Genomic DNA, 12,736 nt, shown 5'->3' with positions numbered 1-12,736 from the left:
CTCCAATACTGTCAGCACAGCCAAACAGCCTTACACTGACCTGCGGGAGTGACGCCATGCCTCGCTGACAAGGCATCAGCACTTCTTCACGGCACGCACGTTTACGCTCAGCTGCCAACCGCATCTTTGAAGAAACTTATAACTCCGTACACTTTACAGATGCCACAGTGTCACTGACATCTCCGGGCGTGAAACAGACCACTCACCAACACTCTGTACTCGACCATCTCTTCATAACACGTTCCCAACTCCCTGGGTAGCAACATGGGTATCAAGATTGACTGTCACCTTAAATCTTCGGTGGGAGAGAATCTACAGCTACAGCATCAACTCGCATCTAGCAGTACCTGCTAGTGGTGTGCTGTGCGAACTTTTACTCTGTTGGAGGCCTTTTGAATGGGTATGTGTATCTCTTTTGGGACATGTCATATCGCAGGGATTTCTATACCAACCTACTCATTTGTTAAACCGCAAAAGCCTGTGTATTTCTCACTGTTTGCAGGTAATTTTAGGTAAACCTCTTTATCGTCAGAAAGGTGTTTGTAACATGTCAGGGCAAAAATCACAACGTCTAAAGCTATGCCATTCATGTGTAGTACTTATAGGTGATTTCGACATATGGTAGAGGATTTTTCTGAATTTTTTTGGGTGATGATACGCCAGAAAGATTAGTTTTTTTTACTGTTTATGTGTTGGAGATACAGTACTTCTATTTTTATTTTTGTTGCTATTGCAAACGGCAGTAGTAAATTATCCAAAATCCGAGACTAGGTTCTGTTAGTACAGGTGAGTAATGGGACTGTTCCTTGCATTTTGAGACAGAAAACCGATGAACACGAACATCCAATAGTGTATGCATCAACGCAAACTGAACAAAGTGGAGAGTTACTACTACACTAAAAAAAAATGAAATGTTGGCAGTGATATATGGAATAGTTTACAATCGTTATTATTTACATGCACGGAAGTTTAAAGTTCTCACTGGCCAAGGTTCACTAAAATGGCTGTTGGAGCTGAAAGGACCATCGAATAGTTTTACAAGATTATTAGGTGGTCCGTAAACCATGTAAAAGGCACACAAATGAAGATAAGTTGAATAGGAAAGTTGTAGTGCTAAACATGATGAACGGAAGTGTAACAGAGTGGCAGAGAGAATAAGTGGCTGGGAAAGATTGTCAGGCTTTCATGTCGCAATCACAGTTTGTGAAACATGAAGATTTGCTCAACAGAACGAAGAAATGCAGACAGCTCATAGTGGTTCAAGAAGCTCTCAAGGATGAAGTGCTGCGACAAGCGCATGACCATGTATTGTCCGGTCATGAACAATGCCACCTCGGGATGGATCACTAGCGAATTATTTCTGTTATGGTTTAGAAAGTTTGTGGGATTTTCTGAGGCCACGAAAGAATCACCTGTGCTTCTAATTGTTGATGGACATTCAACTCACAGTAAAAACTTGGAGCTGCTTGATATGGCTAGAGACAATGGTGTAGTCCTCCTTTGTTTACCGCCACACACTTCACGTAAATGTCAACCTCTGGACGTAACGTTTTTCAAGCTCCTGAGTTGTTATTACATTGAAGAGATTAAAAAATGACTACGGAGCCATCCAGAAAAAGTTATCACTCTTTTCCAAATATCATCGCTATTTGGGGCCGCGTTTTTACGTGCTGCAAAGATGCCGACGGCTATAAATGGCTTTAAGAGAACTAGAATATGGCCATATGACCTGAATGTGTTTTCAGACGCAGACTACCTCCCATCAGCGCCAACACATAATCAATTCGAAAACTGCGAAAGTCCGACTACAAACTATGGACAATCTAACACATTGATTACAGGCTCTCCAGTGTCTACTGAACCTGCCACTAATAGGCCTACGACTGACCAAGGCTCAATCATTGACCCCCAGCCAGGATGTTCATGGATGCCAGATTCTCCCAACCAGCTATGTTCGCCGAACAACTCAGCTTTCCAGATATCGCTCGAGGCTGTCATTCCAATCCCACTAATCTGTCAAAATACTGGGCGGGCTACAAGACGAAAAGGAAAAACCGTCGTATTAACAGATTCTCCTCATAAGAAGGAACTGCAGAATGCTGTCGCACGTAAAGTATGCCTACAGAAAGGAGGAGGGTGCACAAATATGAACAATGTCAGGGCAGAGACGTCAGGTACAATGCAGCTTAAGGCAAAAATATCAAACTGAACACCCCAAAAAAAAAACAGAGGACATCAAAGACCTTAAGAAAAATAAAAAGGAGAAGATGATGGAGAAGAGAGAATCGGAGAGAGAGAGGATGCTGAGTGTCTCTACTGTGGGGACTTCCACTCCCTTTCTAATGACGGCTGGATCGCATGCCAGAGATATTTCAAGTGGGCACACAATTCATGTGCTGGCACAGACAGTGAAGATGAAGAGGAAGAGGAAATACTGATTTCTGAATATTGTCAAAAGGAGTAGTAGTTAGTGGTTTGGTAGTTATTAAGCATTGTACATTTTTCAGAATGACATTAAAATGTTTTCTTATTTTGAAGAATGACTTTTTAATTGTTTAAATTACACATTCCTTAATCTAAATTTCCTTTTGTACCCTATTTGGTCATAGTTTAATACGATATTCGTAATTCAAATTTAACGTTTATGCAATAATTTAACAAAAAATAACGTTATCCCATTCTGCCCCGTTGGTGGGACGGAACGGGAAATATGCAAGACTTTCTTTGAAAAATTGTAAAACATGCAAAATGTATTGTTTTAAGTGATTTTAAAATAAGGTACATTAGGTTACACTACAAGGTGTTTTTTTTATAGCTTTAAGAAATGTTTCCTTGTGTCCCCTTATTTATACAAATTGTTAAACATTAAGTGTCCCGTTCTGCCCCGAGTTCCCTATATTCTGATTCAGAAAGTCCGACGAAGACTGATTCACCTAGCCCCATTCCCTTATTATTTTTTAAACGTAAACAATTCCTAAAATGAGTAACAGATGTCGTTAGTTGTTCTGTTGATCGTCTTGGTGGGTCTTATACAACTGTTAGTAGAAAAATTTATTAAAGCTTCCACGTACTTCGGCGCTGCAGTCATGGACTGTGCGGCTGGTCCTGGCAGAGGTTCGAGTCCTCCCTCGGGCATGGGTGTATGTGTTTGTCCTTAGGATAATTCAGGTTAAGTAGTGTGTAAGCGTAGGGACTGCTGACCTTAGCAGTTAAATCCCATAAGATTTCACACACATTTGAATATTTCACGTACTTCAACAAACTAACTTATTTTAAACATACTTAACCTCGCATGGTGGACTGTCATAAGCAATGCTGTCTTATATCTTGTGTTTCCTTCTGGATGACTGCTGTCTTGATTAACTATATTTGAAAAAAAGTTTCTCGCCGCTTCTGCACGATTGCCTAGCAACGGTCCAGTAACATAGCGGCGCCCGAGCTGCGCACACAGGCTGATGAGTACAATATATTCTTATTTCTGTCCACATAGCCCCATAATTCAGATAGTCCAACTGTACCCTAGTAATAAACCCTGATTTCAGACTTCGTTTTTTCGCTTGGATGATCAAGTAAGCTTCATGCAGGTTCGCATTTACAGCACGAGAAGACGGCACGGTACAGAAACTTTGTGAGAGAAGTTGTAGGGAAGGCGGCGGTGACGGAAAAAGCTCAGTATTAATTCTGTCATCAGTACTGTCCTCCAAAAAGTGCAGTGTGGTAAACAGATTTTATACAAACCCAAAAACCTTCAACAACTTTCACTGTAAATAGAATCCTTTCTTCTTATCTGATGAAATTAAAACATCCACAACGAGTCTTCTCTTGCTAAATAATCTGGAATAAGTTTCTGTATAATCTTGCAGGTTAGGAAATACCTTGAATCTCTCTCTGCGGTTAACTGAAAGTTAGACTCAAATTACACTAGTATCACAGGAAAACATAACAGTAGTGACATTCCATCTCGTTTTTGTTACTCACTGCGATAGGAGTGCGCCAAGTGAGCAGCAAGTGACACTTCTAACTAAGATATCGGATGAGTTCGAATACTATCGTTCATATTGATTTCTAACATTGATCCTACATGAAGCAGCATATGTGGTGACAAAAAAAATCGACAATAACTATAAAATGACACCACATATATCATTCTTTATTTTCCAAGGATCCTGGGACGCATGGAACGAAAGGTTAGTGGATACTTTGTGTTTCTCTTGTAACGCACGGACACTTAGTGAATATTATTGTTTACTCTAAGAACAGAAGATGATTGACCATTTGCAGGAAGACGTCGTATATATATATATATATATATATATATATATATATATATATATATATATATATATATATATATATATATATATCCCCACAACGCGAAGTTTTATTCGCTACAGCTATATCCAAATCAGTGAATTTGTAACGCAGGAAAAGGAAATCTGTATGGCATGTAAAACCTACACTAGTTAACGTACTAAATAAGCCACCACACATGTTGCTGAAGGGAAACCATACAGGCGTCGTAATAAAATGTCAACAGGCAATAAAATTGTCAACAGTGAAGAAACCAATTCGACAACTGTTGTTACGTCTGAGCTACAGACAGCAAGAATCTCCAACACATTCGCTTCTGAAGCAAAAGTAATTAGATTTAGAAAAATATTAGTGTATTAGAAAGCGGAGTGAAGTGTGAGAGTATGCGATTCATTGGACTCTACCAATTTTTTTATGTGTACCTATCATAATAAGAACAGACAACAGAAATATATGCTTCTGATGCACGAAACATGTGTTGATATTCTGCTGCCGTCAGCAGAGTAAGCATATTCGAACGTGTTTTTTCATGAACAAGTTGCAGCTAGTATCAATGACTCAGTGAAAGTCTGTTGGCTGTACATCTATTTCACAATAATTCATATCCCTTGGTAATTTACTAGCGCATGGAACGCAAGAATATAAGAATTGTTTCTTTACTTAAGTAGAATAACAGACAGAACACACTTTATCCTTACGACACTGCTTTCTCTCCGCTTGGAGATGTAGTGTCGCTATAGCTGTCAAAGGGTAACAACTTTCACACCACTGTATGTATTAAGGTGAGTTTACATCTGTGCGCTTGCACCTAGTCACCGCTCATCTGTGCTTGCCCCACACGCCAGCAGATGCACGCGTGTAGGTGCATACCTCTTACTCTATATGTGGCTGCTAGTGATTGAGTTTACACCACACGATGGGCGCCTGTACTTCCGTGTAGGACAAGCTACGGCGCACGGTGAGCAACCATAAGGTGCACGGTTGTAAACGCACCTTTATAGTGTGCCAATAAAACATTGTAGCAACGTAAGAATTTGATTTGACAACCTATGTTCAACGTGGCGATTCATTGCACACTTCGCTACATAACATGATGTACACCCATCAAAATTGTGACAAAATCTGAAGACACTTTTGTTAGCTGTAAGAAAGTAAGTTCTGATGATAATTTTTTAATTCCATGAATAACTGCTTTCATGAATCTCGTGGACAACGCGCGTTTTGGAGTCGCAACGGCCATCGACTCTCACTTACTGACGGCCAGATGCATTCGTACGTGTCCCGGGTTGCTCCTGTGATGCACTACGCGTTGCCCACGTTATTCAGCCACATGAAACAGAAAAAATTTCCTACCCCTTCAGCGGCAATTTATACATACACATCTCCATTAACAACCAATGCATATGCAATTCATTCAACGTAGTGTGCGCATAAATTTGGATGACCTGCCGGACGATGCGTCGCTGACGCGAGGGAGGAAGGAGTCCCTCACACTTTCAGTGTACAGATCCACGTTCTCTCCAATCTTGATTTCTCCCATCTCTTTGTCTTTAACGAATCCCTCCTTTTCCCAATGTGGTAAGTGACTATACTTTTGAAATTAAGACTTCTTGTTCATCAGGCAGGTTATTCTTTGGGTTTGTTTCCCGCTATTAGCAGGGAGTCGTGAAAGAGTGTGATTCTTCCAAATATTGGTAATGCCACCGCTTCGAACTATATGCTGATGTATTTGTTCATATCCCTCCTTAGTTTGCTGTGGACCCATTATGTTGTCCAACTCACAGTGTTCCGGGACTTACAAGCGGCTCACTTCCGGAACACGAGCGTGGTGCTCCGTGCAGTCTGATTAGATATTTTCCAGTCTCATGTTAGGGCTACCGGAAAGAATTTGTTCAGGATTGGCTGACTCACACCACTTTATGTGCTGTGTACAATAGATGAATGTTTTGAGACAACGTCAGCATAGTGCACCTCTATGCTACTAGCTTATCATTCTGCCTTATAGATGAACACTCTGACATGAAATGACCGATATTACAGTATGCTATTGCATCCTATGCTGATTAATGTACACACATCAAAAAAAGTTTTCCATCATCCCGGTTCCCAGAACTCTTGAAGATAGACGTTGACTAGGGACATTGCATCACAGACACAGTCCCTTTGACAAGAGATGTCACTAAACCCGCCCAAAGAAGTAAACAACCATGCACGAGCAGTGTATATTACACGGAGGAGGTCCGACAGCCGATCAGTTCCAGTGATTCCACCGAGAAGGAGGTACACGGCTCGTGTTGTCTGTAGTTCAACCATGCCTAGACGGCCAATACCGCGGATTGAAAGCGTTCGCATTGTTACCTTTTGCCAGGAAGAGCTCTCAACATGGGAAGTTTCCAGGCGTCTCGGAGTGAACCAAAGCGATGTTGTTCGGAGATGGAGGAGATACAGAGAGACAGGAACTGGCGATGACATGCCTCGCTCAGGCTGCCCAAGGGCTACTACTGCAGCGGATGACCGCTACCTGTGGATTATGGCTCAGAGGAACTCTGACAGCAATGCCACCATGTTGAATAATGCTTTTCGTGCAGCCACAGTACGTTGTATTACGACTCAAACTGTGCACAATAGGCTGCATGATGTGCAACTTCATTCCCGACGCCCATTGCGAGGTCCATCTTTGCAACCACGACACCATGCAGCGAGGCCCAACAACATGCCGAATGGACCACTCAGGATTGCCATTACGTTCTCTTCACCGATGAGTGTCACATATGCCTTCAACCAGACAATCGTCGAGTCTGGAGGCAATCCGCTCAGGCTGAACGCCTTGGACACACAGTCCAGCGAGTGCAGCAGGGTGGAGGTAGGACCGACGCACGCCGCTAGTGGTCATGGAAGGCGCCGTAACGACTGTACGATACGTGAATTCCATCCTCCAACTGATAGAGCAACAATATTGGCAGCATACCGGCGAGACATTCGTCTTCATGGACATATTGTGAATGACTTCCTTCAGGATAACGACATCGCTCGACTAGAGTGACCAGCATGTTCTCCAGACATGAACCCCATCGAACATGCCAGGGATAGATTAAAAAGTGTTGTTTATGGATGACGTGACCCACCAACCACTCTGAGGAATCTACGTCGAATCGCCGGCTGCGACAATATGGACCAACAGCGCCTTGATGACCTTGTTTGTAGTATGCCACGACGAACACAGGCATGCATTAATTCAAGACGACGTGCTACTGGGTATTAGAGGTACCAGAGTGTACAGCAGTCTGGACCACCACCTCTGAAGGTCTCGCTGGATGACGGTACAACATACAATTTGTGGTTTTCATGAGCAATAAAAAGCGCGGTGTATCTTGATCTCTATTCCTATTTTCTATATAGGTTCTGGAACTGTCTGAATCAAGGTGATGCAAAATTTCTTTTGATGCGTGTAAATTGTGAATGCGTGCGTTAGTAACGTACTGGCGTGATGTTTCGCAGCCCTGGACATTATAAAATATGGGATATGGTTCTTAATAGAGTGTGTGAACACCATGGACAGCAATGCGTTCTCTGCAGCGTGCTTCCATACTGCCCACAAGGTGAGCAAGGGCCTCTTGTGGTACGTTGTTGCATTCCTCCACCAACGCGGTCGACAACTGCTGGATGGTGGTTCGTGCATGTTGACGTGCTGCGGTACGTCCCCGCAACGCTTCCCATGAGTCCTTGAAGGAAGTCGGGGGACATACAGGCCGATTTATTCGTCAACTATCCTCTCGTTTCAAGAGTTCCTGCACCTGCCCTGTTCGATACAGATGCACATTGCCATCCATAAAAGTGAAGTCACAGCCAAATGCAAAAAAAAAAAGGTTTAAATGGCTCTGAGCACTATGGGACTTAACTGCTGAGGTCATCAGTCCCGTAGAACTTAGAACTACTTAAACCAAACTAACCTAAGGACATCACACACATCCATGCCCGACGTAGGATTCGAACCTGCGACCGTAGCCGTCGCGCGCTTCCAGACTGTAGCTCCTAGAACCGCTCGGCCACTCCAGCCGGTGCGAAATGCACCCCTGGAGAGTTGCACATGGTGGACGGCTAAAGTGTGACAATAACTCGGACTGGTGAGTGTACTGCGGACATGCCCGCATATGACGAGACTTGGAAGTATGTAATGCGCCAGGAACATTGTCGAATATGATCGTTTTGGTCGTCCACGTGTTATAGTGAGGGTAAGTATGATGTTCCATTGCCATCCTGATCTCGAAATCCTTGATCACAGTATACTCATAAATCAACGTTATTGTGACGCCGTACTCGCTCACCTTGTGTGGCTTTTCAAGCGTGCATTCGGCTCTGACATCATTTTTGTGGATAACAATTCACGATCGCATCGAACAACTCAAGTGGAGGGGCTCTCGGAACGATAAGACAATCGGTGAATGGACTAACCTGGCCGTTTTCGCTACTTAAATCCCTTCGAGCACGTGTAGGATGAGTTGGAGAAACTTATAGGAAAATGTCCACATGCAGCGAGGATCATCCAGTTGTTGTCTACCTCGCTGGTGGAAGAATGAATCGCCCTACCACAAGAGCTCCTTACTAACCTTGCTGCCAGTGTTGTGGATTGGCAAGAGAGCCAACCCACTGTGAGAGGAAGCCGAAAGGCACGCGTTTTAGCTCACGCATGCTGACGTGAGGTCTGGAACAGGTCAAGGAAATGAGACTAGCAAAAAAGGACGTAGCTGTGGAATACTTAACTTTAATCCATAAATGGTGAACATCGCTCTTGACGGTACATTTTTACAGCATCAATAGTAACTGGTAATGTCGCCTTGCTAGGTCGTAGCAAATGACGTAGCTGAAGGCTATGCTAACTATCGTCTCGGCAAATGAGAGCGTATTTTGTCAGTGAACCATCGCTAGCAAAGTCGGCTGTACAACTGGGGCGAGTGCTAGGAAGTCTCTCTAGACCTGCCGTGTGGCGGCGCTCGGTCTCCAATCACTGATAGTGGCGACACGCGGTTCCGACGTATACTAACGGACCGCGGCCGATTTAAAGGCTACCACGTAGCAAGTGTGGTGTCTGGCGGTGACACCACAGCCAGCGTGGAAGCACGTTGAGCAGCACGCATTCCATACGTCGTGATTACACACCGTATTAAGAACCTTGTTCCACAGGTTGTAATCTCCAGGGGACCATCTCGAATTGAGATGAGTCAGTGTAATTATTTTCTTTGAATCAAAGTGTAATTTATCTTCCGCTCATCGCGTATTTCTTTCAGTAACCTTCATTACTATACAGTGCCAGATCTTTGTACTTATCATCCAAGTTTCATCGGGGTATGTTTCTTAACATATGTGACACTTCACGCGGAAGTTACTTTCGTCTGTAAGTTTTGCACACGCGTTTATTTCGTTATAAGATGGTACATGATTATTGAGCGTCGGTCTCCGTACCTTATCTCACTCAACATTGGACAAGATGTTTAAATTACTTGACCCTGTTTTATCTGACAAATCGTATCGTACATCTTGAGTTCTTCACGTGTTTGGTCTGTACGTACCGCGAGCGGAACGTTTTACACCCACATCGTTCGCAAACACAAACCAGTGGGTGAGACTGTTCCCTAGCATGTTTCAGCATCTCCTGTCACAAATAAATTTTCTCGACTTTTTGATCATTGGTATGTAAGCATACGGCCTCGATATCAATTTTTGTGTACAAAATATTCTAAAGACAATCTTGGAGATTCTCTGTATTTTCTTTAAGCTAATGAGCTGTTGGTTCGAACTGTTTTCGTTCGGGAGGAAAATACAAATCCTACGATGTAATGCCGAACAATTGCCTCCATTATGCTGCTGCTCTACTTACTCCTGTAAATAGGTTAACTGGCTGCACAGTCGTTTTATTTCCTCGGCACGCTGTAGCTACGGAGTCGAGGAAATTACTGAACCGTTGTTTTCCCTGTCTGCACAGGAGCGGCTTGATGCATTCTCTCTTCGCAGCGGCAGGGAAGAGGTAACTACATAAGCGGACACTTACTGGTGATATACAACGCTGTAGCAACAGACAATTAGCAAACGATTTAAGACACTAAGAAACACCCTGTTTAACTTGCCCCCATGGGACAGTTGTTCACCTGCAGCACATAATTTAATTTTACTCCCTACTTATGTAACAGCCGTAAGGCGTTATTCTCTTGTTGGCATTTGTCCGAGACGGCATTCTCGTGCCCATGTGAAAGGATACCTTTGTAGTTTCCACACGATGGAAGCCTAAAAACTGGAATGTGTGTCATCAGTACTATCATACCCGAGCGGCACCGAGAAGCGGCACCTCTGGTAGTACTGTAACATTGAGCCGTAACTGTAACTGCATGTGTACGGTTCATTATGACAGCATGGACAAGATGGCTCTGAACCCTTACCGTAGATACATTTTTTGGTGCAGAAACTTTATGTTTACGCAGCGGTTCTACAAATGTGATTCTGTATAAGCTGAAATCTCACGATAAGACACCCACAAGTCTGATACTAACCATTTCATCGTCGACCAGGTGTATTATAATTTTCTTCCTTTTACAAACTGTAGGTAACAGTCATCTCTCAGAATACGAGAAGTAATTAAAAACTCAAAACGTATTTCCAAACCTCGATTTATACAACGATTTGGTTCAGGTGAAATTACTCCTCAAACGACTGAGGAACAGAGGCAACCCATTAGAATTATTATAGTTTTCAATTGAAAATAATTATTTTTTAGTATCTTGTTTTCTCGAAGAGATATATATTTTCTTCTCTCTGCAGGAACGGTTTTATAAGGTACCATAAATTCATAATGGGTGCAGAAAGATATCAACAGACACAAAGCAGTAAGCGAGCGTTACAAAACCTACATTTACGGGGGCTGTTCGGAAAACAAGGTCCGATCGGTCGCGAAATAGAAACCACAGTGGAAATCAAAAATATTTTATTTGCAACAGTTAGCTACACCTTCCGGTTACTTTTCTACGTATTCACTGCTCCGACTTAGACATCTGTCGTAGCGTTTCACAAACTTTCAAGTACCCTCGTCATAGAAGGCAGCCGCCAGGGCTTCCCGCTAATTCTCTATACTAGTCTATGGTTTGTTGTCTGTGTAAAAATCTTGCCTTCATAGCCAGCGGTTCATGTGAGCAGATATAATATTCAGAAGGAGCCAATTAGGAGCTGTATTGTGGGAGATCAAACATTGCAATCACAAACACTGCAGGCGCTTCTTCAGTGCCCCTGCAGAGTGGGTCTGAGAATTGTCATGAAGAAGGAAACGCATGGCAGTTATGTTATGTGGGTAGCACAACAGCAGGCGAAAACTCTCACCAGGGCTTCATACTTGGCGGGAGACACTGTTTTCTAGTCATCTTCATGTGCTCATTGTGCACTCAAACTGAGAAGAGTGACGTGACGTGATAGACAGATACATTAGGCACACTGACCAACAAGTATGTGCAGTCAGATTTTAAGTGTGGTTTGCAAATATCACCCAATCGGACCTTACTTGTACATCATCTATTTCCCGGCAACCTCATACGAAAGGCACCTCACACAACCAGCTAACATGAACAAAGCTTATATACATGCCAAACTGATTCTTTTATACAAGAAATGATTTACTCGTTGATAATATCTTTCTTTGAAGTTGATTCGAAAGTTTCTATTCAACAATTTTAATCTCTAAAACTTAAAATAGACTTAATATTCAATCATTAAATTGCCCAATAAATACACTAGATAATAAGTAATCTAACCTTACAAGAAAAATCATCATTAAAACTACGTAAAATGCGGGATTACAGTTTTAATTCTATGGAATCTTGTCTGAATTTATCACATGTATCGAATACTCCAGCATGTGAATAAAGAACATCTAGTAACCAGTTCCATTAGACACTTCATACACTCACATTTTCGTAGGACTCACATTAGCGGTAACACAATATGCAATTCTGTGTGGCATAGCAGGTCGACCTCTCCATTTTAGCTACTTGCTGTTACACTGTTAAAAGAAGGTGATGGATTGGATGAGGAGAGAGAGAGAAACCCAAACTGCAGATTATTATACGTATTTGTATTAAATTTCAGCCTGCATTTGCATAAGCAAAGGAACTTTACCTACGTTTCGGCTATAATAATGTAGCCTTTTCAGAAATGTCACAATATAAAATTAAAATTGAAACATTTCAGATATTGGCCTTATCAAACTTAAAATGTTAAAACTACAGAACATAGTCGTAATACTGCGTCACTTCTACTAATGTTTTGCCGACAGGCCACATAAACGGGCCAACCAAGCGGGCCATGGGCGCTGAGTCGTAACTCAAAGGTAACAGATATATACAAAAGCTATCCACGACACATCGATTAGAAAAATCGCAGATACAGC

This window comes from Schistocerca serialis, chromosome 4 (assembly GCF_023864345.2).
Source record: "Schistocerca serialis cubense isolate TAMUIC-IGC-003099 chromosome 4, iqSchSeri2.2, whole genome shotgun sequence".
Taxonomy (NCBI): domain Eukaryota; kingdom Metazoa; phylum Arthropoda; class Insecta; order Orthoptera; family Acrididae; genus Schistocerca; species Schistocerca serialis.
This window is presented reverse-complemented; position numbering follows the sequence as displayed.